This window comes from Rhipicephalus microplus, chromosome 2 (genome assembly GCF_043290135.1).
Source record: "Rhipicephalus microplus isolate Deutch F79 chromosome 2, USDA_Rmic, whole genome shotgun sequence".
In the NCBI taxonomy this organism is placed as follows: Eukaryota; Metazoa; Arthropoda; class Arachnida; order Ixodida; family Ixodidae; genus Rhipicephalus; species Rhipicephalus microplus.
This window is the reverse complement of record NC_134701.1, coordinates 7350907-7378465: the sequence shown is the minus strand read 5'-3', so window position 1 is coordinate 7378465 and position 27559 is coordinate 7350907. Positions and strand designations below refer to the sequence as shown.

At 52.1% G+C, this 27559-nt stretch overlaps 1 non-coding gene across 1 annotated transcript; it reads right to left on the bottom strand.

The window, feature by feature from the left end:
* Positions 1 to 18225: 18225 nt before the first annotated feature.
* TRNAN-GUU (transfer RNA asparagine (anticodon GUU)) lies at positions 18226 to 18299 on the bottom strand. The gene has a single exon. It is a non-coding gene; the product is annotated as a tRNA-Asn (tRNA).
* Positions 18300 to 27559: the final 9260 nt, after the last annotated feature.

The following is a 27559-nucleotide window of genomic DNA, read 5'->3' as shown; positions in this document are numbered from 1 at the left end:
TCGTGCTCCACTCTTACCACCATCAGAACACATCTTCAAACCTTTCAGCCCAAAGAAATAAAGCGCCGCACCACCACCGGGTGGGCTCGAACCTCCAACCTTTCGGTTAACAGCCGATCGCGCTAGCCAATAGCGCCACGGAGACAGTCGTGCTCCAATCTCACCACCATGAGAACATATCTTCAAAACTATCAGCCCAAAGAAAAAAAAGCAACACACCACTCCCGGGAGGGCTCAAACCTCCAACCTTTCGGTTAACAGCCGATCGCGCTAGCCTATTGCGCCACGGGGACAGTCGTGCTCCACTCTCACCACCATCAGAACATATCTTCAAAGCTATCAGCCCAAAGAAAAGAAAGCGCCGCACCAGCACCGGGTGGGCTCGTACCTCCAACCTTTCGGTTAACAGCCGATCGCGCTAGCCAATTGCTTCACGGAGACAGTCCTGCTCAACACTCACCACCATCAGAACATATTTTCAAAGCTATCAGCCCAAAGAAAAAAAAGCAACACACCACTCCCGGGAGGGCTCGTACCTCCAACCTTTTAGTTAACAGCCGATCGCGCTAGCCAAATGCGCCACGGAGACAGTCGTGCTCCACTCTCACCACCGTCAGAACATTTCTTCAGAGCTATGAGCCCAAAGAAAAAAAGCGCCGCACCACACCGGGTGGGCTCGTACCTCCAACCTTTCGGTTAACAGCCGATCGCGCTAGCCTATTGCGCCACGGAGACAGTCCTGCTCCACTCTCACCACCATCAAAACATATCTTCAAAGCTATCAGCCTCAAAAAAAAGCAACACACCACTCCCGGGAGGGCTCGAACCTCCAACCTTCCGGTTAACAGCATTTCGCATAGCCAATTGCGCCACGGAGACAGTCGTGCTCCACTCTCACCACCGTCAGAACATTTCTTCAGAGCTATCAGTCCAAAGAATAAAAAAGTGCCGGACCACCACCGTGTGGGCTCGTACCTCCAACCTTTCGGTTAACAGCCGATCGCGCTAGCAAATTGCGCCACGGAGACAGTCGTGCTCCACTCTCACCACCATCAGAACAAATCTTCTAAGCTATCAGCCCAAAATAAAAAAAGCAACACACCACTCCCGGGAGGGCTCGCACCTCCAACCTTTCGGTTAACAGCCGATCGCGTTAGCCGATTGCGCCACGGAGACAGTCGTGCTCCACTCTCACCACCATCAGAACGTATCTTCAAAGCTATCAGCCCAAAATAAAAAAAAGCAACACACCACTCCCGGGAGGGCTCGTACCTCCAACCTTTCGGTTAACAGCCGATCGCGTTAGCCGATTGCGCCACGAAGACAGTCCTGCTCCACTCTCACCACCATCAGAACATATCTTCAAAGCTATCAGCCCAAAGAAAAAAAAGCGCCGCACCACCACCGGGTGGGCTCGTACCTTCAACCTTTCGGTTAACAGCCGATCGCGCTAGCCAATTGCGCCACGGAGACAGTCGTGCTCCACTCTCACCACCATCAGAACATATCTTCAAAGCTATCAGCCCAAAGAAAAAAAAGCGCCGCACCATCACCAGGTGGGCCCGAACCTCCAACCTTTCGGTTAACAGCCGATAGCGCTAGCCAATTGCGCCACGGAGACAGTCGTGCTCCACTCTTACCACCATCAGAACACATCTTCAAAGCTATCAGCCCAAAGAAAAAAAAGCAATACACCACTCCCGCGGGACTCGAACCTCCAACCTTTCAGTTGACAGCCGATCGCATAGCCAATTGCGCCATGGAGACAGTCGTGCTCCACTCTCACCACCGTCAGAACATTTCTTCAGAGCTATCAGCCAAAAGGAAAAAAAATCGCCGCACCACCACCGGGTGGGCTCCAACTTCCAACCTCTCGGTTAACAGCCGATCACGCTAGCCAATTGCGCCACGGAGACAGTCGTGCTCCACTCTCACCACCATCAGAACATATCTTCAAAGCTATCAGCCCAAAGAAAAAAAAGCGCCGCACCTCCACCGGGTAGGCTCGTACCTCCAACCTTTCGGTTAACAGCCGATCGCGCTAGCCAATTGCGCCACGGAGACAGTCCTGCTCCACACTCACCACCATCAGAACATATTTTCAAAGCTATCAGCCCAAAATAAAAAAAGAAACACATAACTCCCGGGAGGGCTCGAACCTCCAACCTTTCGGTTAACCGCCGATCGCGCTAGCCAATTGCGCCACAGAGACAGTCGTGCTCCACTCTCACCACCATCATTACATATCTTCATAGCTATCAGCCCAAAATAAAAAAAGCAACACAACACTCCCGGCAGGGCTCGAACCTCAAACCTTTCAGTTAACAGCCGATCGAATAGCCAATTGCGCCATGGAGACAGTCGTGCTCCACTCTCACCACCATCAGAACATATCTTCAAAGCTATCAGCCCAAAGAAAAAAAAGCGCCGCACCACCACCGGGTGGGCTCGTACCTCCAACCTTTCGGTTAACAGCCGATCGCGCTTGCCAATTGCGCCACGGAGACAGTCGTGCTCCACTCTCACCACCATCAGAACATATCTTCAAAGCTATCAGCCCAAAATAAAAAAAGCAACACACCACTCCCGGGAGGGCTCGTACCTCCAACCTTTCGGTTAACAGCCGATCGCGTTAGCCGATTGCGCCACGGAGACAGTCGTGCTCCACTCTCACCACCATCAGAACATATCTTCAAAGCTATCAGCGCAAAGAAAAAAAAGCGCCGCACCTCCACCGGGTAGGCTCGTACCTCCAACCTTTCGGTTTACAGCCAATCGCGCTAGCCAATTGCGCCACGGAGACAGTCCTGCTCCACACTCACCACCATCAGAACATAGTTTCAAAGCTATCAGCCCAAAATAAAAAAAGCAACACACCACTCCCGGGAGGGCTCAAACCTCCAACCTTTCGGTTAACAGCCGATCGCGCTAGCCAATTGCGCCACGGAGACAGATGTGCTCCACTCTCACCACCATCAGAACATTTCTTCAAAGCTATCAGCCCAAAAAAAAAGCGCCGCACCACCACCGGGTGGACTCGTACCTCCAAATTTCGGTTAACAGCCGATCGCGCTAGCCAATTGCGCCACGGAGACAGTCCTGCTCCACTCTCACCACCATGAGAACATATCTTCAAAACTATAAGCCCAAAGAAAAAAAAGCAACACACCACTCCCGGGAGGGCTCAAACCTCCAACCTTTCGGTTAACAGCCGATCGCGCTAGCCTATTGCGCCACGGGGACAGTCGTCCTCCACTCTCACCACCATCAGAACATATCTTCAAAGCTATCAACCCAAAGAAAAGAAAGCGCCGCACCAGCACCGGGTGGGCTCGTACCTCCAACCTTTCGGTTAACAGCCGATCGCGCTAGCCAATTGCTTCACGGAGACAGTCCTGCTCCACACTCACCACCATCAGAACATATTTTCAAAGCTATCAGCCAAAAGGAAAAAAAATCGCCGCACCACGACCGGTTGGGCTCCAACTTCCAACCTCTCGGTTAACAGCCGATCGCGCTAGCCAATTGCGCCACGGAGACAGTCGTGCTCCACTCTCACCACCATCGGAACATATCTTCAAAGCTATCAGCCCAAAGAAAAAAAAGCGCCGCACCTCCACCGGGTAGGCTCGTACCTCCAACCTTTCGGTTAACAGCCGATCGCGCTAGCCAATTGCGCCACTGAGACAGTCCTGCTCCACACTCACCACCATCAGAACATATTTTCAAAGCTATCAGCCCAAAATAAAAAAAGCAACACACCACTCCCGGGAGGGCTTGAACCTCCAACCTTTCGGTTAACCGCCGATCGCGCTAGCCAATTGCGCCACAGAGACAGTCGTGCTCCACTCTCACCACCATCATTACATATCTTCATAGCTATCAGCCCAAAATAAAAAAAGCAACACAACACTCCCGGCAGGGCTCGAACCTCAAACCTTTCAGTTAACAGCCGATCGAATAGCCAATTGCGCCATGGAGACAGTCATGCTCCACTCTCACCACCATCAGAACATATCTTCAAAGCTATCAGCCCAAAGAAAAAAAAGCGCCGCACCACCACCGGGTTTGCTCGTACCTCCAACCTTTCGGTTAACAGCCGATCGCGCTAGCCAATTGCGCCACGGAGACAGTCGTGCTCCACTCTCACCACCATCAGAACATATCTTCAAAGCTATCAGCCCAAAATAAAAAAAGCAACACACCACTCCCGGGAGGGCTCGTACCTCCAACCTTTCGGTTAACAGCCGATCGCGTTAGCCGATTGCGCCACGGAGACAGTCGTGCTCCACTCTCACCACCATCAGAACATATCTTCAAAGCTATCAGCCCAAAGAAAAACAAGCGCCGCACCACCACCGGGTGGGCTCGTACCTCCAAAATTTCGGTTAAGAGCCGATAGCGCTAGCCCATTGCGCCACGGAGACAGTCCTGCTCCACTCTCAACACCATCAGAACATATCTTCAAAGCTATCATCCCAAAGAAAAAAAAGCGCCGCACCACCACCGGTTGGGCTCGTACCTCCAACCTTTCGGTTAACAGCCGATTGCGCTAGCCAATTGCGCCACGGAGACAGTCGTGCTCCACTCTCACCACCATCAGAACATATCTTCAAAGCTATCAGCCCAAAATAAAAAAAGCAACACACCACTCCCGGGAGGGCTCGCACCTCCAACCTTTCGGTTAACAGCCGATCGCGTTAGCCGATTGCGCAACGGAGACAGTCGTGCTCCACTCTCACCACCATCAGAACATATCTTCAAAGCTATCAGCCCAAAATAAAAAAAAGCAACACACCACTCCCGGGAGGGCTCGTACCTCCAACCTTTCGGTTAACAGCCGACCGAGTTAGCCGATTGCGCCACGGAGACAGTCCTGCTCCACTCTCACCACCATCAGAACATATCTTCAAAGCTATCAGCCCAAAGAAAAAAAAGCGCCGCACCACCACCGGGTGGGCTCGTACCTTCAACCTTTCGGTTAACAGCCGATCGCGCTAGCCAATTGCGCCACGGAGACAGTCGTGCTCCACTCTCACCACCATCAGAACATATCTTCAAAGCTATCAGCCCAAAGAAAAAAAAGCGCCGCACCACCACCAGGTGGGCCCGAACCTCCAACCTTTCGGTTAAGAGCCGATAGCGCTAGCCAATTGCGCCACGGAGACAGTCGTGCTCCACTCTTACCACCATCAGAACACATCTTCAAAGCTATCAGCCCAAAGAAAAAAAAGCAATACACCACTCCCACGGGGCTCGAACCTCCAACCTTTCAGTTGACAGCCGATCGCATAGCAAATTGCGCCATGGAGACAGTCGTGCTCCACTCTCACCACCGTCAGAACATTTCTTCAGAGCTATCAGCCAAAAGGAAAAAAAATCGCCGCACCACCACCGGGTGGGCTCCAACTTCCAACCTCTCGGTTAACAGCCGATCGCGCTAGCCAATTGTGCCACGGAGACAGTCTTGCTCCACTCTCACCACCATCAGAACATATCTTCAAAGCTATCAGCCCAAAGAAAAAAAAGCGCCGCACCTCCACCGGGTAGGCTCGTACCTCCAACCTTTCGGTTAACAGCCGATCGCGCTAGCCAATTGCGCCACGGAGACAGTCCTGCTCCACACTCACCACCATCAGAACATATTTTCAAAGCTATCAGCCCAAAATAAAAAAAGAAACACACCACTCCCGGGAGGGCTCGAACCTCCAACCTTTCGGTTAACCGCCGATCGCGCTAGCCAATTGCGCCACAGAGACAGTCGTGCTCCACTCTCACCACCATCATTACATATCTTCATAGCTATCAGCCCAAAATAAAAAAAGCAACACAACACCCCCGGCAGGGCTCGAACCTCAAACCTTTCAGTTAACAGCCGATCGAATAGCCTATTGCGCCATGGAGAGAGTCGTGCTCCACTCTCACCACCATCAGAACATATCTTCAAAGTTATCAGCCCAAAGAAAAAAAAGCGCCGCACCACCACCGGGTGGGCTCGTACCTCCAACCTTTCGGTTAACAGCCGATCGCGCTAGCCAATTGCGCCACGGAGACAGTCGTGCTCCACTCTCACCACCATCAGAACATATCTTCAAAGCTATCAGCCCAAAATAAAAACAGCAACACACCACTCCCGGGAGGGCTCGTACCTCCAACCTTTCGGTTAACAGCCGATCGCGTTAGCCGATTGCGCCACGGAGACAGTCGTGCTCCACTCTCACCACCATCAGAACATATCTTCAAAGCTATCAGCCCAAAGAAAAAAAAGCGCCGCACCTCCACCGGGTAGGCTCGTACCTCCAACCTTTCGGTTTACAGCCGATCGCGCTAGCCAATCGCACCACGGAGACAGTCCTGCTCCACACTCACCACCATCAGAACATATTTTCAAAGCTATCAGCCCAAAATAAAAAAAAGCAACACACCACTCCCGGGAGGGCTCAAACCTCCAACCTTTCGGTTAACAGCCGATCGCGCTAGCCAATTGCGCCACGGAGACAGTCGTGCTCCACTCTTACCACCATCAGAACACATCTTCAAACCTTTCAGCCCAAAGAAAAAAAAAGCAACACACCACTCCCGGGAGGGCTCAAACCTCCAACCTTTCGGATAACAGCCGATCGCGCTAGCCTATTGCGCCACGGGGACAGTCGTGCTCCACTCTCACCACCATCATTACATATCTTCATAGCTATCAGCCCAAAATAAAAAAAGCAACAAAACACCCCCGGCAGGGCTCGAACCTCAAACCTTTCAGTTAACAGCCGATCGAATAGCCAATTGCGCCATGGAGACAGTCGTGTTCCACTCTCACCACCATCAGAACATATCTTCAAAGCTATCAGCCCAAAGAAAAAAAAGCGCCGCACCACCACCGGGTGGGCTCGTACCTCCAACCTTCCGGTTAACAGCATTTCGCATAGCCAATTGCGCCACGGAGACAGTCGTGCTTCACTCTCACCACCGTCAGAACATTTCTTCAGAGCTATCAGTCCAAAGAAAAAAAAAGTGCCGGACCACCACCGTGTGGGCTCGTACCTCCAACTTTTCGGTTAACAGCCGATCGCGCTAGCAAATTGCGCCACGGAGACAGTCGTGCTCCACTCTCACCACCATCAGAACAAATCTTCTAAGCTATCAGCCCAAAATAAAAAAAGCAACACACCACACCCGGGAGGGCTCGCACCTCCAACCTTTCGGTTAACAGCCGATCGCGTTAGCCGATTGCGCCACGAAGACAGTCGTGCTCCACTCTCACCACCATCAGAACATATCTTCAAAGCTATCAGCCCAAAATAAAAAAAAGCAACACACCACTCCCGGGAGGGCTCGTACCTCCAACCTTTCGGTTAACAGCCGATCGCGTTAGCCGATTGCGCCACGGAGACAGTCCTGCTCCACTCTCACCACCATCAGAACATATCTTCAAAGCTATCAGCCCAAAGAAAAAAAAGCGCCGCACCACCACCAGGTGGGCTCGTACCTTCAACCTTTCGGTTAACAGCCGATCGCGCTAGCCAATTGCGCCACGGAGACAGTCGTGCTCCACTCTCACCACCATCAGAACATATCTTCAAAGCTATCAGCCCAAAGAAAAAAAAGCGCCGCACCACCACCAGGTGGGCCCGAACCTCCAACCTTTCGGTTAACAGCCGATAGCGCTAGCCAATTGCGCCACGGAGACAGTCGTGCTCCACTCTTACCACCATCAGAACACATCTTCAAAGCTATCAGCCCAAAGAAAAAAATCAATACACCACTCCCGCGGGACTCGAACCTCCAACCTTTCAGTTGACAGCCGATCGCATAGCCAATTGCGCCATGGAGACAGTCGTGCTCCACTCTCACCACCGTCAGAACATTTCTTCAGAGCTATCAGCCAAAAGGAAAAAAAATCGCCGCACCACCACCGGGTGGGCTCCAACTTCCAACCTCTCGGTTAACAGCCGATCGCGCTAGCCAATTGCGCCACGGAGACAGTCGTGCTCCACTCTCACCACCATCAGAACATATCTTCAAAGCTATCAGCCCAAAGAAAAAAAAGCGCCGCACCTTCACCGGGTAGGCTCGTACCTCCAACCTTTCGGTTAACAGCCGATCGCGCTAGCCAATTGCGCCACGGAGACAGTCCTGCTCCACACTCACCACCATCAGAACATATTTTCAAAGCTATCAGCCCAAAATAAAAAAAGAAACACACAACTCCCGGGAGGGCTCGAACCTCCAACCTTTCGGTTAACCGCCGATCGCCCTAGCCAATTGCGCCACAGAGACAGTCGTGCTCCACTCTCACCACCATCATTACATATCTTCATAGCTATCAGCCCAAAAAAAAAAAGCAACACAACACTCCCGGCAGGGCTCGAACCTCAAACCTTTCAGTTAACAGCCGATCGAATAGCCAATTGCGCCATGGAGACAGTCGTGCTCCACTCTCACCACCATCAGAACATATCTTCAAAGCTATCAGCCCAAAGAAAAAAAAGCGCCGCACCACCACCGGGTGGGCTCGTACCTCCAACCTTTCGGTTAACAGCCGATCGCGCTAGCCAATTGCGCCACGGAGACAGTCGTGCTCAACTCTCACCACCAGCAGAACATATCTTCAAAGCTATCAGCCCAAAATAAAAAAAGCAACACACCACTCCCGGGAGGGCTCGTACCTCCAACCTTTCGGTTAACAGCCGATCGCGTTAGCCGATTGCGCCACGGAGACAGTCGTGCTCCACTCTCACCACCATCAGAACATATCTTCAAAGCTATCAGCCCAAAGAAAAAAAAGCGCCGCACCTCCACCGGGTGGGCTCGTACCTCCAACCTTTCGGTTAACAGCCGATCGCGCTAGCCAATTGCGCCACGGAGACAGTCGTGCTCCACTCTCACCACCAGCAGAACATATCTTCAAAGCTATCAGCCCAAAATAAAAAAAAGCAACACACCACTCCCGGGAGGGCTCGTACCTCCAACCTTTCGGTTAACAGCCGATCGCGTTAGCCGATTGCGCCACGGAGACAGTCGTGCTCCACTCTCACCACCATCAGAACATATCTTCAAAGCTATCAGCCCAAAGAAAAAAAAGCGCCGCACCTCCACCGGGTAGGCTCGTACCTCCAACCTTTCGGTTTACAGCCGATCGCGCTAGCCAATTGCGCCACGGAGACAGTCCTGCTCCACACTCACCACCATCAGAACATAGTTTCAAAACTATAAGCCCAAAGAAAAAAAAGCAACACACCACTCCCGGGAGGGCTCAAACCTCTAACCTTTCGGTTAACAGCCGATCGCGCTAGCCTATTGCGCCACGGGGACAGTCGTGCTCCACTCTCACCACCATCAGAACATATCTTCAAAGCTATCAGCCCAAAGAAAAGAAAGCGCCGCACCAGCACCGGGTGGGCTCGTACCTCCAACCTTTCGGTTAACAGCCGATCGCGCTAGCCAATTGCTTCACGGAGACAGTCCTGCTCCACACTCACCACCATCAGAACATATTTTCAAAGCTATCAGCCAAAAGGAAAAAAAAATCGCCGCACCACCACCGGTTGGGCTCCAACTTCCAACCTCTCGGTTAACAGCCGATCGCGCTAGCCAATTGCGCCACGGAGACAGTCGTGCTCCACTCTCACCACCATCGGAACATATCTTCAAAGCTATCAGCCCAAAGAAAAAAAAGCGCCGCACCTCCACCGGGTAGGCTCGTACCTCCAACCTTTCGGTTAACAGCCGATCGCGCTAGCCAATTGCGCCACTGAGACAGTCCTGCTCCACACTCACCACCATCAGAACATATTTTCAAAGCTATCAGCCCAAAATAAAAAAAGCAACACACCACTCCCGGGAGGGCTCGAACCTCCAACCTTTCGGTTAACCGCCGATCGCGCTAGCCAATTGCGCCACAGAGACAGTCGTGCTCCACTCTCACCACCATCAATACATATCTTCATAGCTATCAGCCCAAAATAAAAAAAGCAACACAACACTCCCGGCAGGGCTCGAACCTCAAACCTTTCAGTTAACAGCCGATCGAATAGCCAATTGCGCCATGGAGACAGTCATGCTCCACTCTCACCACCATCAGAACATATCTTCAAAGCTATCAGCCCAAAGAAAAAAAAGCGCCGCACCACCACCGGGTTTGCTCGTACCTCCAACCTTTCGGTTAACAGCCGATCGCGCTAGCCAATTGCGCCACGGAGACAGTCGTGCTCCACTCTCACCACCATCAGAACATATCTTCAAAGCTATCAGCCCAAAGAAAAAAAAGCGCCGCACCACCACCGGTTGGGCTCGTACCTCCAACCTTTCGGTTAACAGCCGATTGCGCTAGCCAATTGCGCCACGGAGACAGTCGTGCTCCACTCTCACCACCATCAGAACATATCTTCAAAGCTATCAGCCCAAAATAAAAAAAGCAACACACCACTCCCGGGAGGGCTCGCACCTCCAACCTTTCGGTTAACAGCCGATCGCGTTAGCCGATTGCGCCACGGAGACAGTCGTGCTCCACTCTCACCACCATCAGAACATATCTTCAAAGCTATCAGCCCAAAATAAAAAAAAGCAACACACCACTCCCGGGAGGGCTCGTACCTCCAACCTTTCGGTTAACAGCCGACCGAGTTAGCCGATTGCGCCACGGAGACAGTCCTGCTCCACTCTCACCACCATCAGAACATATCTTCAAAGCTATCAGCCCAAAGAAAAAAAAGCGCCGCACCACCACCGGGTGGGCTCGTACCTTCAACCTTTCGGTTAACAGCCGATCGCGCTAGCCAATTGCGCCACGGAGACAGTCGTGCTCCACTCTCACCACCATCAGAACATATCTTCAAAGCTATCAGCCCAAAGAAAAAAAAAGCGCCGCACCACCACCAGGTGGGCCCGAACCTCCAACCTTTCGGTTAACAGCCGATAGCGCTAGCCAATTGCGCCACGGAGACAGTCGTGCTCCACTCTTACCGCCATCAGAACACATCTTCAAAGCTATCAGCCCAAAGAAAAAAAGCAATACACCACTCCCACGGGACTCGAACCTCCAACCTTTCAGTTGACAGCCGATTGCATAGCAAATTGCGCCATGGAGACAGTCGTGCTCCACTCTCACCACCGTCAGAACATTTCTTCAGAGCTATCAGCCAAAAGGAAAAAAAATCGCCGCACCACCACCGGGTGGGCTCCAACTTCCAACCTCTCGGTTAACAGCCGATCGCGCTAGCCAATTGTGCCACGGAGATAGTCTTGCTCCACTCTCACCACCATCAGAACATATCTTCAAAGCTATCAGCCCAAAGAAAAAAAAGCGCCGCACCTCCACCGGGTAGGCTCGTACCTCCAACCTTTCGGTTAACAGCCGATCGCGCTAGCCAATTGCGCCACGGAGACAGTCGTGCTCCACTCTCACCACCATCAGAACATATCTTCAAAGCTATCAGCCCAAAATAAAAACAGCAACACACCACTCCCGGGAGGGCTCGTACCTCCAACCTTTCGGTTAACAGCCGATCGCGTTAGCCGATTGCGCCACGGAGACAGTCGTGCTCCACTCTCACCACCATCAGAACATATCTTCAAAGCTATCAGCCCAAAGAAAAAAAAGCGCCGCACCTCCACCGGGTAGGCTCGTACCTCCAACCTTTCGGTTTACAGCCGATCGCGCTAGCCAATCGCACCACGGAGACAGTCCTGCTCCACACTCACCACCATCAGAACATATTTTCAAAGCTATCAGCCCAAAATAAAAAAAGCAACACACCACTCCCGGGAGGGCTCAAACCTCCAACCTTTCGGTTAACAGGCGATCGCGCTAGCCAATTGCGCCACGGAGACAGTCGTGCTCCACTCTTACCACCATCAGAACACATCTTCAAACCTTTCAGCCCAAAGAAAAAAAGCGCCGCACCACCACCGGGTGGGCTCCAACCTCCAACCTTTCGGTTAACAGTCGATCGCGCTAGCCAATAGCGCCACGGAGACAGTCGTGCTCCAATCTCACCCCCATGAGAACATATCTTCAAAACTATCAGCCCAAAGAAAAAAAAGCAACACACCACTCCCGGGAGGGCTCGAACCTCCAACCTTTCGGTTAACAGCCGATCGCGCTAGCCTATTGCGCCACGGGGACAGTCGTGCTCCACTCTCACCACCATCATTACATATCTTCATAGCTATCAGCCCAAAATAAAAAAAGCAACAAAACACCCCCGGCAGGGCTCGAACCTCAAACCTTTCAGTTAACAGCCGATCGAATAGCCAATTGCGCCATGGAGACAGTCGTGTTCCACTCTCACCACCATCAGAACATATCTTCAAAGCTATCAGCCCAAAGAAAAAAAAGCGCCGCACCACCACCGGGTGGGCTCGTACCTCCAACCTTCCGGTTAACAGCATTTCGCATAGCCAATTGCGCCACGGAGACAGTCGTGCTTCACTCTCACCACCGTCAGAACATTTCTTCAGAGCTATCAGTCCAAAGAAAAAAAAAGTGCCGGACCACCACCGTGTGGGCTCGTACCTCCAACTTTTCGGTTAACAGCCGATCGCGCTAGCAAATTGCGCCACGGAGACAGTCCTGCTCCACTCTCACCACCATCAGAACATATCTTCAAAGCTATCAGCCCAAAGAAAAAAAAGCGCCGCACCACCACCGGGTGGGCTCGTACCTTCAACCTTTCGGTTAACAGCCGATCGCGCTAGCCAATTGCGCCACGGAGACAGTCGTGCTCCACTCTCACCACCATCAGAACATATCTTCAAAGCTATCAGCCCAAAGAAAAAAAAGCGCCGCACCACCACCAGGTGGGCCCGAACCTCCAACCTTTCGGTTAACAGCCGATAGCGCTAGCCGATTGCGCCACGGAGACAGTCGTGCTCCACTCTTACCACCATCAGAACACATCTTCAAAGCTATCAGCCCAAAGAAAAAAAAGCAATACACCACTCCCGCGGGACTCGAACCTCCAACCTTTCAGTTGACAGCCGATCGCATAGCCAATTGCGCCATGGAGACAGTCGTGCTCCACTCTCACCACCGTCAGAACATTTCTTCAGAGCTATCCGCCAAAAGGAAAAAAAATCGCCGCACCACCACCGGGTGGGCTCCAACTTCCAACCTCTCGGTTAACAGCCGATCGCGCTAGCCAATTGCGCCACGGAGACAGTCGTGCTCCACTCTCACCACCATCAGAACATATCTTCAAAGCTATCAGCCCAAAGAAAAAAAAGCGCCGCACCTCCACCGGGTAGGCTCGTACCTCCAACCTTTCGGTTAACAGCCGATCGCGCTAGCCAATTGCGCCACGGAGACAGTCCTGCTCCACACTCACCACCATCAGAACATATTTTCAAAGCTATCAGCCCAAAATAAAAAAAGAAACACACAACTCCCGGGAGGGCTCGAACCTCCAACCTTTCGGTTAACCGCCGATCGCGCTAGCCAATTGCGCCACAGAGACAGTCGTGCTCCACTCTCACCACCATCATTACATATCTTCATAGCTATCAGCCCAAAATAAAAAAAGCAACACAACACTCCCGGCAGGGCTCGAACCTCAAACCTTTCAGTTAACAGCCGATCGAATAGCCAATTGCGCCATGGAGACAGTCGTGCTCCACTCTCACCACCATCAGAACATATCTTCAAAGCTATCAGCCCAAAGAAAAAAAACGCCGCACCACCACCGGGTGGGCTCGTACCTCCAACCTTTCGGTTAACAGCCGATCGCGCTAGCCAATTGCGCCACGGAGACAGTCGTGCTCCACTCTCACCACCAGCAGAACATATCTTCAAAGCTATCAGCCCAAAATAAAAAAAGCAACACACCACTCCCGGGAGGGCTCGTACCTCCAACCTTTCGGTTAACAGCCGATCGCGTTAGCCGATTGCGCCACGGAGACAGTCGTGCTCCACTCTCACCACCATCAGAACATATCTTCAAAGCTATCAGCCCAAAGAAAAAAAAGCGCCGCACCTCCACCGGGTAGGCTCGTACCTCCAACCTTTCGGTTTACAGCCGATCGCGCTAGCCAATTGCGCCACGGAGACAGTCCTGCTCCACACTCACCACCATCAGAACATAGTTTCAAAGCTATCAGCCCAAAATAAAAAAAGCAACACACCACTCCCGGGAGGGCTCTAACCTCCAACCTTTCGGTTAACAGCCGATCGCGCTAGCCCATTGCGCCACGGAGACAGACGTGCTCCACTCTCACCACCATCAGAACATTTCTTCAAAGCTATCAGCCCAAAGAAAAAAAAGCGCCGCACCACCACCGGGTGGACTCGTACCTCCAAATTTCGGTTAACAGCCGATCGCGCTAGCCAATTGCGCCACGGAGACAGTCCTGCTCCACTCTCACCACCATGAGAACATATCTTCAAAACTATAAGCCCAAAGAAAAAAAAAGCAACACACCACTCCCGGGAGGGCTCAAACCTCCAACCTTTCGGTTAACAGCCGATCGCGCTAGCCTATTGCGCCACGGGGACAGTCGTGCTCCACACTCACCACCATCAGAACATATCTTCAAAGCTATCAGCCCAAAGAAAAGAAAGCGCCGCACCAGCACCGGGTGGGCTCGTACCTCCAACCTTTCGGTTAACAGCCGATCGCGCTAGCCAATTGCTTCACGGAGACAGTCCTGCTCCACACTCACCACCATCAGAACATATTTTCAAAGCTATCAGCCCAAAGAAAAAAAGCAACACACCACTCCCGGGAGGGCTCGTACCTCCAACCTTTTAGTTAACGGCCGATCGCGCTAGCCAAATGCGCCACGGAGACAGCCGTGCTCCACTCTCACCACCGTAAGAACATTTCTTCAGAGCTATGAGCCCAAAGAAAAAAAGCGCCGCACCACCACCGGGTGGGCTCGTACCTCCAACCTTTCGGTTAACAGCCGATCGCGCTAGCCTATTGCGCCACGGAGACAGTCCTGCTCCACTCTCACCACCATCAAAACATATCTTCAAAGCTATCAGCCTCAAAAAAAAAGCAACACACCATTCCCGGGAGGGCTCGAACCTCCAACCTTCCGGTTACCAGCCTTTCGCATAGCCAATTGCGCCACGGAGACAGTCGTGCTCCACTCTCACCACCGTCAGAACATTTCTTCAGAGCTATCAGTCCAAAGAAAAAAAAAGTGCCGGACCACCACCGTGTGGGCTCGTACCTCCAACCTTTCGGTTAACAGCCAATCGCGCTAGCAAATTGCGCCACGGAGACAGTCGTGCTCCACTCTCACCACCATCAGAACAAATCTTCTAAGCTATCAGCCCAAAAAAAAGCAACAAACCACTCCCGAGAGGGCTGGAACCTCCAACTTTTCAGTTAACAGCCGATCGCATAGCCACTTGCGCCATGAAGACAGCCATGCTCCACTCTCACCACCGTCAGAACATTTCTTCAGAGCTATCAGTCCAAAGAAAAAAAAGTGCCGGACCACCACCGTGTGCGCTCGTACCTCCAACCTTTCGGTTAACAGCCAATCGCGCTAGCAAATTGCGCCACGGAGACAGTCCTGCTCCACTCTCACCACCATCAAAACATATCTTCAAAGCTATCAGCCTCAAAAAAAAAGCAACACACCACTCCCGGGAGGGCTCGAACATCCAACCTTCCGGTTAACAGCCTTTCGCATAGCCAATTGCGCCACGGAGACAGTCGTGCTCCACTCTCACCACCGTCAGAACATTTCTTCAGAGCTATCAGTCCAAAGAAAAAAAAAGTGCCGGACCACCACCGTGTGGGCTCGTACCTCCAACCTTTCGGTTAACAGCCAATCGCGCTAGCAAATTGCGCCACGGAGACAGTCGTGCTCCACTCTCACCACCATCAGAACAAATCTTCTAAGCTATCAGCCCCAAAAAAAAGCAACAAACCACTCCCGAGAGGGCTGGAACCTCCAACTTTTCAGTTAACAGCCGATCGCATAGCCACTTGCGCCATGAAGACAGCCGTGCTCCACTCTCACCACTGTCTGAACATTTTTTCAGAGCTATCAGCCTAAAGGAAAAAAATCGCCGCACCACCACCGGGTGGGCTCGAACCTCCAACCTCTCGGTTAACAGTCGATCGCGCTAGCCAATCGCGCCACAGAGACAGTCGTGCTCCACTCTCACCACCATCAGGACATATCTTCAAAGCTATCAGTCCAAAGAAAAAAAAGCGCCGCACCTCCACCGGGTGGGCTCGTACCTCCAACCTTTCGGTTAACAGCCGATCGAGCTAGCCAATTGCGTCACGGAGACAGTCCTGCTCCACACTCACCTACATCAAAACATATCTTCAAAGCTATCAGCCTCAAAAAAAAAGCAACACACCACTCCCGGGAGGGCTCGAACATCCAACCTTCCGGTTAACAGCCTTTCGCATAGCCAATTGCGCCACGGAGACAGTCGTGCTCCACTCTCACCACCGTTAGAACATTTCTTCAGAGCTATCAGTCCAAAGAAAAGAAAGCGCCGCACCAGCACCGGGTGGGCTCGTACCTCCAACCTTTCGGTTAACAGCCGATCGCGCTAGCCAATTGCTTCACGGAGACAGTCCTGCTCCACACTCACCACCATCAGAACATATTTTCAAAGCTATCAGCCCAAAGAAAAAAAGCAACACACCACTCCCGGGAGGGCTCGTACCTCCAACCTTTTAGTTAACGGCCGATCGCGCTAGCCAAATGCGCCACGGAGACAGCCGTGCTCCACTCTCACCACCGTAAGAACATTTCTTCAGAGCTATGAGCCCAAAGAAAAAAAGCGCCGCACCACCACCGGGTGGGCTCGTACCTCCAACCTTTCGGTTAACAGCCGATCGCGCTAGCCTATTGCGCCACGGAGACAGTCCTGCTCCACTCTCACCACCATCAAAACATATCTTCAAAGCTATCAGCCTCAAAAAAAAAGCAACACACCATTCCCGGGAGGGCTCGAACCTCCAACCTTCCGGTTACCAGCCTTTCGCATAGCCAATTGCGCCACGGAGACAGTCGTGCTCCACTCTCACCACCGTCAGAACATTTCTTCAGAGCTATCAGTCCAAAGAAAAAAAAAGTGCCGGACCACCACCGTGTGGGCTCGTACCTCCAACCTTTCGGTTAACAGCCAATCGCGCTAGCAAATTGCGCCACGGAGACAGTCGTGCTCCACTCTCACCACCATCAGAACAAATCTTCTAAGCTATCAGCCCAAAAAAAAGCAACAAACCACTCCCGAGAGGGCTGGAACCTCCAACTTTTCAGTTAACAGCCGATCGCATAGCCACTTGCGCCATGAAGACAGCCATGCTCCACTCTCACCACCGTCAGAACATTTCTTCAGAGCTATCAGTCCAAAGAAAAAAAAAGTGCCGGACCACCACCGTGTGGGCTCGTACCTCCAACCTTTCGGTTAACAGCCAATCGCGCTAGCAAATTGCGCCACGGAGACAGTCCTGCTCCACTCTCACCACCATCAAAACATATCTTCAAAGCTATCAGCCTCAAAAAAAAAGCAACACACCACTCCCGGGAGGGCTCGAACATCCAACCTTCCGGTTAACAGCCTTTCGCATAGCCAATTGCGCCACGGAGACAGTCGTGCTCCACTCTCACCACCGTCAGAACATTTCTTCAGAGCTATCAGTCCAAAGAAAAAAAAAGTGCCGGACCACCACCGTGTGGGCTCGTACCTCCAACCTTTCGGTTAACAGCCAATCGCGCTAGCAAATTGCGCCACGGAGACAGTCGTGCTCCACTCTCACCACCATCAGAACAAATCTTCTAAGCTATCAGCCCCAAAAAAAGCAACAAACCACTCCCGAGAGGGCTGGAACCTCCAACTTTTCAGTTAACAGCCGATCGCATAGCCACTTGCGCCATGAAGACAGCCGTGCTCCACTCTCACCACTGTCTGAACATTTTTTCAGAGCTATCAGCCTAAAGGAAAAAAATCGCCGCACCACCACCGGGTGGGCTCGAACCTCCAACCTCTCGGTTAACAGTCGATCGCGCTAGCCAATTGCGCCACAGAGACAGTCGTGCTCCACTCTCACCACCATCAGGACATATCTTCAAAGCTATCAGTCCAAAGAAAAAAAAGCGCCGCACCTCCACCGGGTGGGCTCGTACCTCCAACCTTTCGGTTAACAGCCGATCGAGCTAGCCTATTGCGTCACGGAGACAGTCCTGCTCCACACTCACCTACATCAAAAGATATTTTCAAAGCTATCAGCAAAAAATAAAAAAGCAACACACCATTCCCGGGAGGGCTCGAACCTCCAACCTTTCGGTTAACAGCCGACCGCGCTAGCCAATTGCGCCACGGAGACAGACGTGCTCAACTCTCACCACCATCAGAACATTTGTTCAAAGCTATCAGCCCAAAGAAAAAAAAGCGCCGCACCACTCCCGGAAGGGCTCGAACCTCAAACCTTTCAGTTAACAGCCGATCGAATAGCCAATTGTGCCATGGAGACAGCCGTGCTCCACTCTCACCACCATCAGAACATATCTTCAAAGCTATCAGCCCAAAGAAAAAAAAGCGCCGCACCACCACCGGGTGGGCTCGTACCTCCAACCTTTCGGTTAACAGCCGATCGCGCTAGCCAATTGCGCCACGGAGACAGTCGCGCTCCACTCTCACCACCATCAGAACATATCTTCAAAGCTATCAGCCCAAAATAAAAAAAGCAACACACCACTCCCGGGAGGGCTCGTACCTCCAACCTTTTGGTTAACAGCCGATCGCGCTAGCCAATTGCGCCACGGAGACAGTCCTGCTCAACTCTCACCACCATCATTACATATCTTCAAAGCTATCAGCCCAAAATAAAAAAAGCAACACACCACTCCCGGGAGGGCTCGAACCTCCAACCTTTCGGTTAACAGCCGATCGCGCTAGCCAATAGCGCCACGGAGACAGTCGTGCTCCACTCTCAACACCATCAGAACATATCTTCAAAGCTATCAGCCCAAAGAAAAAAAAGCGCCGCACCACCACCGGGTGGGCTCGTACCTCCAACCTTTCGGTTAACAGCCGATCGCGCTACCCAATTGCGCCACGGAGACAGTCGCGCTCCACTCTCACCACCATCAGAACATATCTTCAAAGCTATCAGCCCAAAATAAAAAAAGCAACACACCACTCCCGGGAGGGCTCGTACCTCCAACCTTTTGGTTAACAGCCGATCGCGCTAGCCAATTGCGCCACGGAGACAGTCCTGCTCAACTCTCACCACCATCATTACATATCTTCAAAGCTATCAGCCCAAAATAAAAAAAGCAACACACCACTCCCGGGAGGGCTCGAACCTCCAACCTTTCGGTTAACAGCCGATCGCGCTAGCCAATTGCGCCACGGAGACAGTCGTGCTCCACTCTCACCACCATCAGAACATATCTTCAAAGCTATCAGCCCAAAATAAAAAAAGCAACACACCACTCCCGGGAGGGCTCGTACCTCCAACCTTTCGGTTAACAGCCGATCGCGTTAGCCGATTGCGCCACGGAGACAGTCGTGCTCCACTCTCACCACCATCAGAACATATCTTCAAAGCTATCAGCCCAAAGAAAAAAAAGCGCCGCACCTCCACCGGGTAGGCTCGTACCTCCAACCTTTCGGTTTACAGCCGATCGCGCTAGCCAATTGCGCCACGGAGACAGTCCTGCTCCACACTCACCACCATCAGAACATAGTTTCAAAGCTATCAGCCCAAAATAAAAAAAGCAACACACCACTCCCGGGAGGGCTCAAACCTCCAACCTTTCGGTTAACAGCCGATCGCGCTAGCCAATTGCGCCACGGAGACAGACGTGCTCCACTCTCACCACCATCAGAACATTTCTTCAAAGCTATCAGCCCAAAGAAAAAAAAGCGCCGCACCACCACCGGGTGGACTCGTACCTCCAAATTTCGGTTAACAGCCGATCGCGCTAGTCAATTGCGCCACGGAGACAGTCCTGCTCCACTCTCACCACCATGAGAACATATCTTCAAAACTATAAGCCCAAAGAAAAAAAAAGCAACACACCACTCCCGGGAGGGCTCAAACCTCCAACCTTTCGGTTAACAGCCGATCGCGCTAGCCTATTGCGCCACGGGGACAGTCGTGCTCCACTCTCACCACCATCAGAACATATCTTCAAAGCTATCAGCCCAAAGAAAAGAAAGCGCCGCACCAGCACCGGGTGGGCTCGTACCTCCAACCTTTCGGTTAACAGCCGATCGCGCTAGCCAATTGCTTCACGGAGACAGTCCTGCTCCACACTCACCACCATCAGAACATATTTTCAAAGCTATCAGCCCAAAGAAAAAAAAGCAACACACCACTCCCGGGAGGGCTCGAACATCCAACCTTCCGGTTAACAGCCTTTCGCATAGCCAATTGCGCCACGGAGACAGTCGTGCTCCACTCTCACCACCGTCAGAACATTTCTTCAGAGCTATCAGTCCAAAGAAAAAAAAAGTGCCGGACCACCACCGTGTGGGCTCGTACCTCCAACCTTTCGGTTAACAGCCAATCGCGCTAGCAAATTGCGCCACGGAGACAGTCGTGCTCCACTCTCACCACCATCAGAACAAATCTTCTAAGCTATCAGCCCCAAAAAAAGCAACAAACCACTCCTGAGAGGGCTGGAACCTCCAACTTTTCAGTTAACAGCCGATCGCATAGCCACTTGCGCCATGAAGACAGCCGTGCTCCACTCTCACGACTGTCTGAACATTTTTTCAGAGCTATCAGCCTAAAGGAAAAAAATCGCCGCACCACCACCGGGTGGGCTCGAACCTCCAACCTCTCGGTTAACAGTCGATCGCGCTAGCCAATTGCGCCACAGAGACAGTCGTGCTCCACTCTCACCACCATCAGGACATATCTTCAAAGCTATCAGTCCAAAGAAAAAAAAGCGCCGCACCTCCACCGGGTGGGCTCGTACCTCCAACCTTTCGGTTAACAGCCGATCGAGCTAGCCAATTGCGTCACGGAGACAGTCCTGCTCCACACTCACCTACATCAAAAGATATTTTCAAAGCTATCAGCAAAAAATAAAAAAGCAACACACCACTCCCGGGAGGGCTCGAACCTCCAACCTTTCGGTTAACAGCCGACCGCGCTAGCCAATTGCGCCACGGAGACAGACGTGCTCAACTCTCACCACCATCAGAACATTTGTTCAAAGCTATCAGCCCAAAGAAAAAAAAGCGCCGCACCACTACCGGAAGGGCTCGAACCTCAAACCTTTCAGTTAACAGCCGATCGAATAACCAATTGCGCCATGGAGACAGTCGTGCTCCACTCTCACCACCATCAGAACATATCTTCAAAGCTATCAGCCCAAAGAAAAAAAAGCGCCGCACCACCACCGGGTGGGCTCGTACCTCCAACCTTTCGGTTAACAGCCGATCGCGCTAGCCAATTGCGCCACGGAGACAGTCGCGCTCCACTCTCACCACCATCAGAACATATCTTCAAAGCTATCAGCCCAAAATAAAAAAAGCAACACACCACTCCCGGGAGGGCTCGTACCTCCAACCTTTTGGTTAACAGCCGATCGCGCTAGCCAATTGCGCCACGGAGACAGTCCTGCTCAACTCTCACCACCATCATTACATATCTTCAAAGCTATCAGCCCAAAATAAAAAAAGCAACACACCACTCCCGGGAGGGCTCGAACCTCCAACCTTTCGGTTAACAGCCGATCGCGCTAGCCAGTTGCGCCACGGAGACAGTCGTGCTCCACTCTCACCACCATCAGAACATATCTTCAAAGCTATCAGCCCAAAGAAAAAAAAGCGCCGCACCTCCACCGGGTAGGCTCGTACCTCCAACCTTTCGGTTTACAGCCGATCGCGCTAGCCAATTGCGCCACGGAGACAGTCCTGCTCCACACTCACCACCATCAGAACATAGTTTCAAAGCTATCAGCCCAAAATAAAAAAAGCAACACACCACTCCCGGGAGGGCTCAAACCTCCAACCTTTCGGTTAACAGCCGATCGCGCTAGCCAATTGCGCCACGGAGACAGACGTGCTCCACTCTCACCACCATCAGGACATTTCTTCAAAGCTATCAGCCCAAAGAAAAAAAAGCGCCGCACCACCACCGGGTGGACTCGTACCTCCAAATTTCGGTTAACAGCCGATCGCGCTAGTCAATTGCGCCACGGAGACAGTCCTGCTCCACTCTCACCACCATGAGAACATATCTTCAAAACTATAAGCCCAAAGAAAAAAAAGCAACACACCACTCCCGGGAGGGCTCAAACCTCCAACCTTTCGGTTAACAGCCGATCGCGCTAGCCTATTGCGCCACGGGGACAGTCGTGCTCCACTCTCACCACCATCAGAACATATCTTCAAAGCTATCAGCCCAAAGAAAAGAAAGCGCCGCACCAGCACCGGGTGGGCTCGTACCTCCAACCTTTCGGTTAACAGCCGATCGCGCTAGCCAATTGCTTCACGGAGACAGTCCTGCTCCACACTCACCACCATCAGAACATATTTTCAAAGCTATCAGCCCAAAGAAAAAAAAGCAACACACCACTCCCGGGAGGGCTCGTACCTCCAACCTTTTAGTTAACAGCCGATCGCGCTAGCCAAATGCGCCACGGAGACAGCCGTGCTCCACTCTCACCACCGTCAGAACATTTCTTCAGAGCTATGAGCCCAAAGAAAAAAAGCGCCGCACCACCACCGGGTGGGCTCGTACCTCCAACCTTTCGGTTAACAGTCGATGGCGCTAGCCTATTGCGCCACGGAGACAGTCCTGCTCCACTCTCACCACCATCAAAACATATCTTCAAAGCTATCAGCCTAAAAAAAAAGCAACACACCATTCCCGGGAGGGCTCGAACCTCCAACCTTCCGGTTACCAGCCTTTCGCATAGCCAATTGCGCCACGGAGACAGTCGTGCTCCACTCTCACCACCGTCAGAACATTTCTTCAGAGCTATCAGTCCAAAGAAAAAAAAAGTGCCGGACCACCACCGTGTGGGCTCGTACCTCCAACCTTTCGGTTAACAGCCAATCGCGCTAGCAAATTGCGCCACGGAGACAGTCGTGCTCCACTCTCACCACCATCAGAACAAATCTTCTAAGCTATCAGCCCAAAAAAAAGCAACAAACCACTCCCGAGAGGACTGGAACCTCCAACTTTTCAGTTAACAGCCGATCGCATAGCCACTTGCGCCATGAAGACAGCCATGCTCCACTCTCACCACCGTCAGAACATTTCTTCAGAGCAATCAGTCCAAAGAAAAGAAAAGTGCCGGACCACCACCGTGTGGGCTCGTACCTCCAACCTTTCGGTTAACAGCCAATCGCGCTAGCAAATTGCGCCACGGAGACAGTCCTGCTCCACTCTCACCACCATCAAAACATATCTTCAAAGCTATCAGCCTCAAAAAAAAGCAACACACCACTCCCGGGAGGGCTCGAACATCCAACCTTCCGGTTAACAGCCTTTCGCATAGCCAATTGCGCCACGGAGACAGTCGTGCTCCACTCTCACCACCGTCAGAACATTTCTTCAGAGCTATCAGTCCAAAGAAAAAAAAAGTGCCGGACCACCACCGTGTGGGCTCGTACCTCCAACCTTTCGGTTAACAGCCAATCGCGCTAGCAAATTGCGCCACGGAGACAGTCGTGCTCCACTCTCACCACCATCAGAACAAATCTTCTAAGCTATCAGCCCCAAAAAAAAGCAACAAACCAATCCCGAGAGGGCTGGAACCTCCAACTTTTCAGTTAACAGCCGATCGCATAGCCACTTGCGCCATGAAGACAGCCGTGCTCCACTCTCACCACTGTCTGAACATTTTTTCAGAGCTATCAGCCTAAAGGAAAAAAATCGCCGCACCACCACCGGGTGGGCTCGAACCTCCAACCTCTCGGTTAACAGTCGCTCGCGCTAGTCAATTGCCCCACAGAGACAGTCGTGCTCCACTCTCACCACCATCAGGACATATCTTCAAAGCTATCAGTCCAAAGAAAAAAAAGCGCCGCACCTCCACCGGGTGGGCTCGTACCTCCAACCTTTCGGTTAACAGCCGATCGAGCTAGCCAATTGCGTCACGGAGACAGTCCTGCTCCACACTCACCTACATCAAAAGATATTTTCAAAGCTATCAGCAAAAAATAAAAAAGCAACACACCACTCCCGGGAGGGCTCGAACCTCCAACCTTTCGGTTAACAGCCGACCGCGCTAGCCAATTGCGCCACGGAGACAGACGTGCTCAACTCTCACCACCATCAGAACATTTGTTCAAAGCTATCAGCCCAAAGAAAAAAAAGCGCCGCACCACTCCCGGAAGGGCTCGAACCTCAAACCTTTCAGTTAACAGCCGATCGAATAGCCAATTGCACCATGGATACAGTCGTGCTCCACTCTCACCACCATCAGAACATATCTTCAAAGCTATCTGCCCAAAATAAAAAAGCAACACACAACTCCCGGAAAGGCTCGAACCTCAAACCTTTCAGTTAACAGCCGATCGAATAGCCAATTGCGCCATGGAGACAGTCGTGCTCCACTCTCACCACCATAAGAACATATCTTCAAAGCTATCAGCCCAAAGAAAAGAAAGCGCCGCACCAGCACCGGGTGGGCTCGTACCTCCAACCTTTCGGTTAACAGCCGATCGCGCTAGCCAATTGCGCCACGGAGACAGTCATGCTCCACTCTCACCACCATCAGAACATATCTTCAAAGCTATCAGCCCAAAATAAAAAAAGCAACACACCACTCCCGGGAGGGCTTGTACCTCCAACCTTTTGGTTAACAGCCGATCGCGTTAGCCGATTGCGCCACGGAGACAGTCCTGCTCCACTCTCACCAACATCAGAACATATCTTCAACGCTATCTGCCCAAAGAAAAAAAAGCGCCACACCACCACCGGGTGGGCTTGTACCTCAAACTTTCGGTTAACAGCCGATCGCGCTAGCCAATTGCGCCACGGAGACAGTCGTGCTCCACTCTCACCACCATCAATACATATTTTCAAAGCTATCAGCCCAAAGAAAAAAAAGCAACACACCACTCCCGGGAGGGCTCGTACCTCCAACCTTTTAGTTAACAGCCGATCGCGCTAGCCAAATGCGCCACGGAGACAGCCGTGCTCCACTCTCACCACCGTCAGAACATTTCTTCAGAGCTATGAGCCCAAAGAAAAAAAGCGCCGCACCACCACCGGGTGGGCTCGTACCTCCAACCTTTCGGTTAACAGTCGATGGCGCTAGCCTATTGCGCCACGGAGACAGTCCTGCTCCACTCTCACCACCATCAAAACATATCTTCAAAGCTATCAGCCTAAAAAAAAGCAACACACCATTCCCGGGAGGGCTCGAACCTCCAACCTTCCGGTTACCAGCCTTTCGCATAGCCAATTGCGCCACGGAGACAGTCGTGCTCCACTCTCACCACCGTCAGAACATTTCTTCAGAGCTATCAGTCCAAAGAAAAAAAAGCGCCGCACCACCACCGGGTGGGCTCGTACCTCCAACCTTTCGGTTAACAGCCGATCGCGCTAGCCAATTGCGCCACGGAGACAGTCGCGCTCCACTCTCACCACCATCAGAACATATCTTCAAAGCTATCAGCCCAAAATAAAAAAAGCAACACACCACTCCCGGGAGGGCTCGTACCTCCAACCTTTTGGTTAACAGCCGATCGCGCTAGCCAATTGCGCCACGGAGACAGTCGTGCTCCACTCTCACCACCATCAGAACATATCTTCAAAGCTATCAGCCCAAAGAAAAGAAAGCGCCGCACCAGCACCGGGTGGGCTCGCACCTCCAACCTTTCGGTTAACAGCCGATCGCGCTAGCCAATTGCTTCACGGAGACAGTCCTGCTCCACACTCACCACCATCAGAACATATTTTCAAAGCTATCAGCCCAAAGAAAAAAAAGCAACACACCACTCCCGGGAGGGCTCGTACCTCCAACCTTTTAGTTAACAGCCGATCGCGCTAGCCAAATGCGCCACGGAGACAGCCGTGCTCCACTCTCACCACCGTCAGAACATTTCTTCAGAGCTATGAGCCCAAAGAAAAAAAGCGCCGCACCACCACCGGGTGGGCTCGTACCTCCAACCTTTCGGTTAACAGTCGATGGCGCTAGCCTATTGCGCCACGGAGACAGTCCTGCTCCACTCTCACCACCATCAAAACATATCTTCAAAGCTATCAGCCTAAAAAAAAGCAACACACCATTCCCGGGAGGGCTCGAACCTCCAACCTTCCGGTTACCAGCCTTTCGCATAGCCAATTGCGCCACGGAGACAGTCGTGCTCCACTCTCACCACCGTCAGAACATTTCTTCAGAGCTATCAGTCCAAAGAAAAAAAAAGTGCCGGACCACCACCGTGTGGGCTCGTACCTCCAACCTTTCGGTTAACAGCCAATCGCGCTAGCAAATTGCGCCACGGAGACAGTCGTGCTCCACTCTCACCACCATCAGAACAAATCTTCTAAGCTATCAGCCCAAAAAAAAGCAACAAACCACTCCCGAGAGGACTGGAACCTCCAACTTTTCAGTTAACAGCCGATCGCATAGCCACTTGCGCCATGAAGACAGCCATGCTCCACTCTCACCACCGTCAGAACATTTCTTCAGAGCTATCAGTCCAAAGAAAAGAAAAGTGCCGGACCACCACCGTGTGGGCTCGTACCTCCAACCTTTCGGTTAACAGCCAATCGCGCTAGCAAATTGCGCCACGGAGACAGTCCTGCTCCACTCTCACCACCATCAAAACATATCTTCAAAGCTATCAGCCTCAAAAAAAAAGCAACACACCACTCCCGGGAGGGCTCGAACATCCAACCTTCCGGTTAACAGCCTTTCGCATAGCCAATTGCGCCACGGAGACAGTCGTGCTCCACTCTCACCACCGTCAGAACATTTCTTCAGAGCTATCAGTCCAAAGAAAAAAAAAGTGCCGGACCACCACCGTGTGGGCTCGTACCTCCAACCTTTCGGTTAACAGCCAATCGCGCTAGCAAATTGCGCCACGGAGACAGTCGTGCTCCACTCTCACCACCATCAGAACAAATCTTCTAAGCTATCAGCCCCAAAAAAAAGCAACAAACCACTCCCGAGAGGGCTGGAACCTCCAACTTTTCAGTTAACAGCCGATCGCATAGCCACTTGCGCCATGAAGACAGCCGTGCTCCACTCTCACCACTGTCTGAACATTTTTTCAGAGCTATCAGCCTAAAGGAAAAAAATCGCCGCACCACCACCGGGTGGGCTCGAACCTCCAACCTCTCGGTTAACAGTCGCTCGCACTAGCCAATTGCGCCACAGAGACAGTCGTGCTCCACTCTCACCACCATCAGGACATATCTTCAAAGCTATCAGTCCAAAGAAAAAAAAGCGCCGCACCTCCACCGGGTGGGCTCGTACCTCCAACCTTTCGGTTAACAGCCGATCGAGCTAGCCAATTGCGTCACGGAGACAGTCCTGCTCCACACTCACCTACATCAAAAGATATTTTCAAAGCTATCAGCAAAAAATAAAAAAGCAACACACCACTCCCGGGAGGGCTCGAACCTCCAACCTTTCGGTTAACAGCCGACCGCGCTAGCCAATT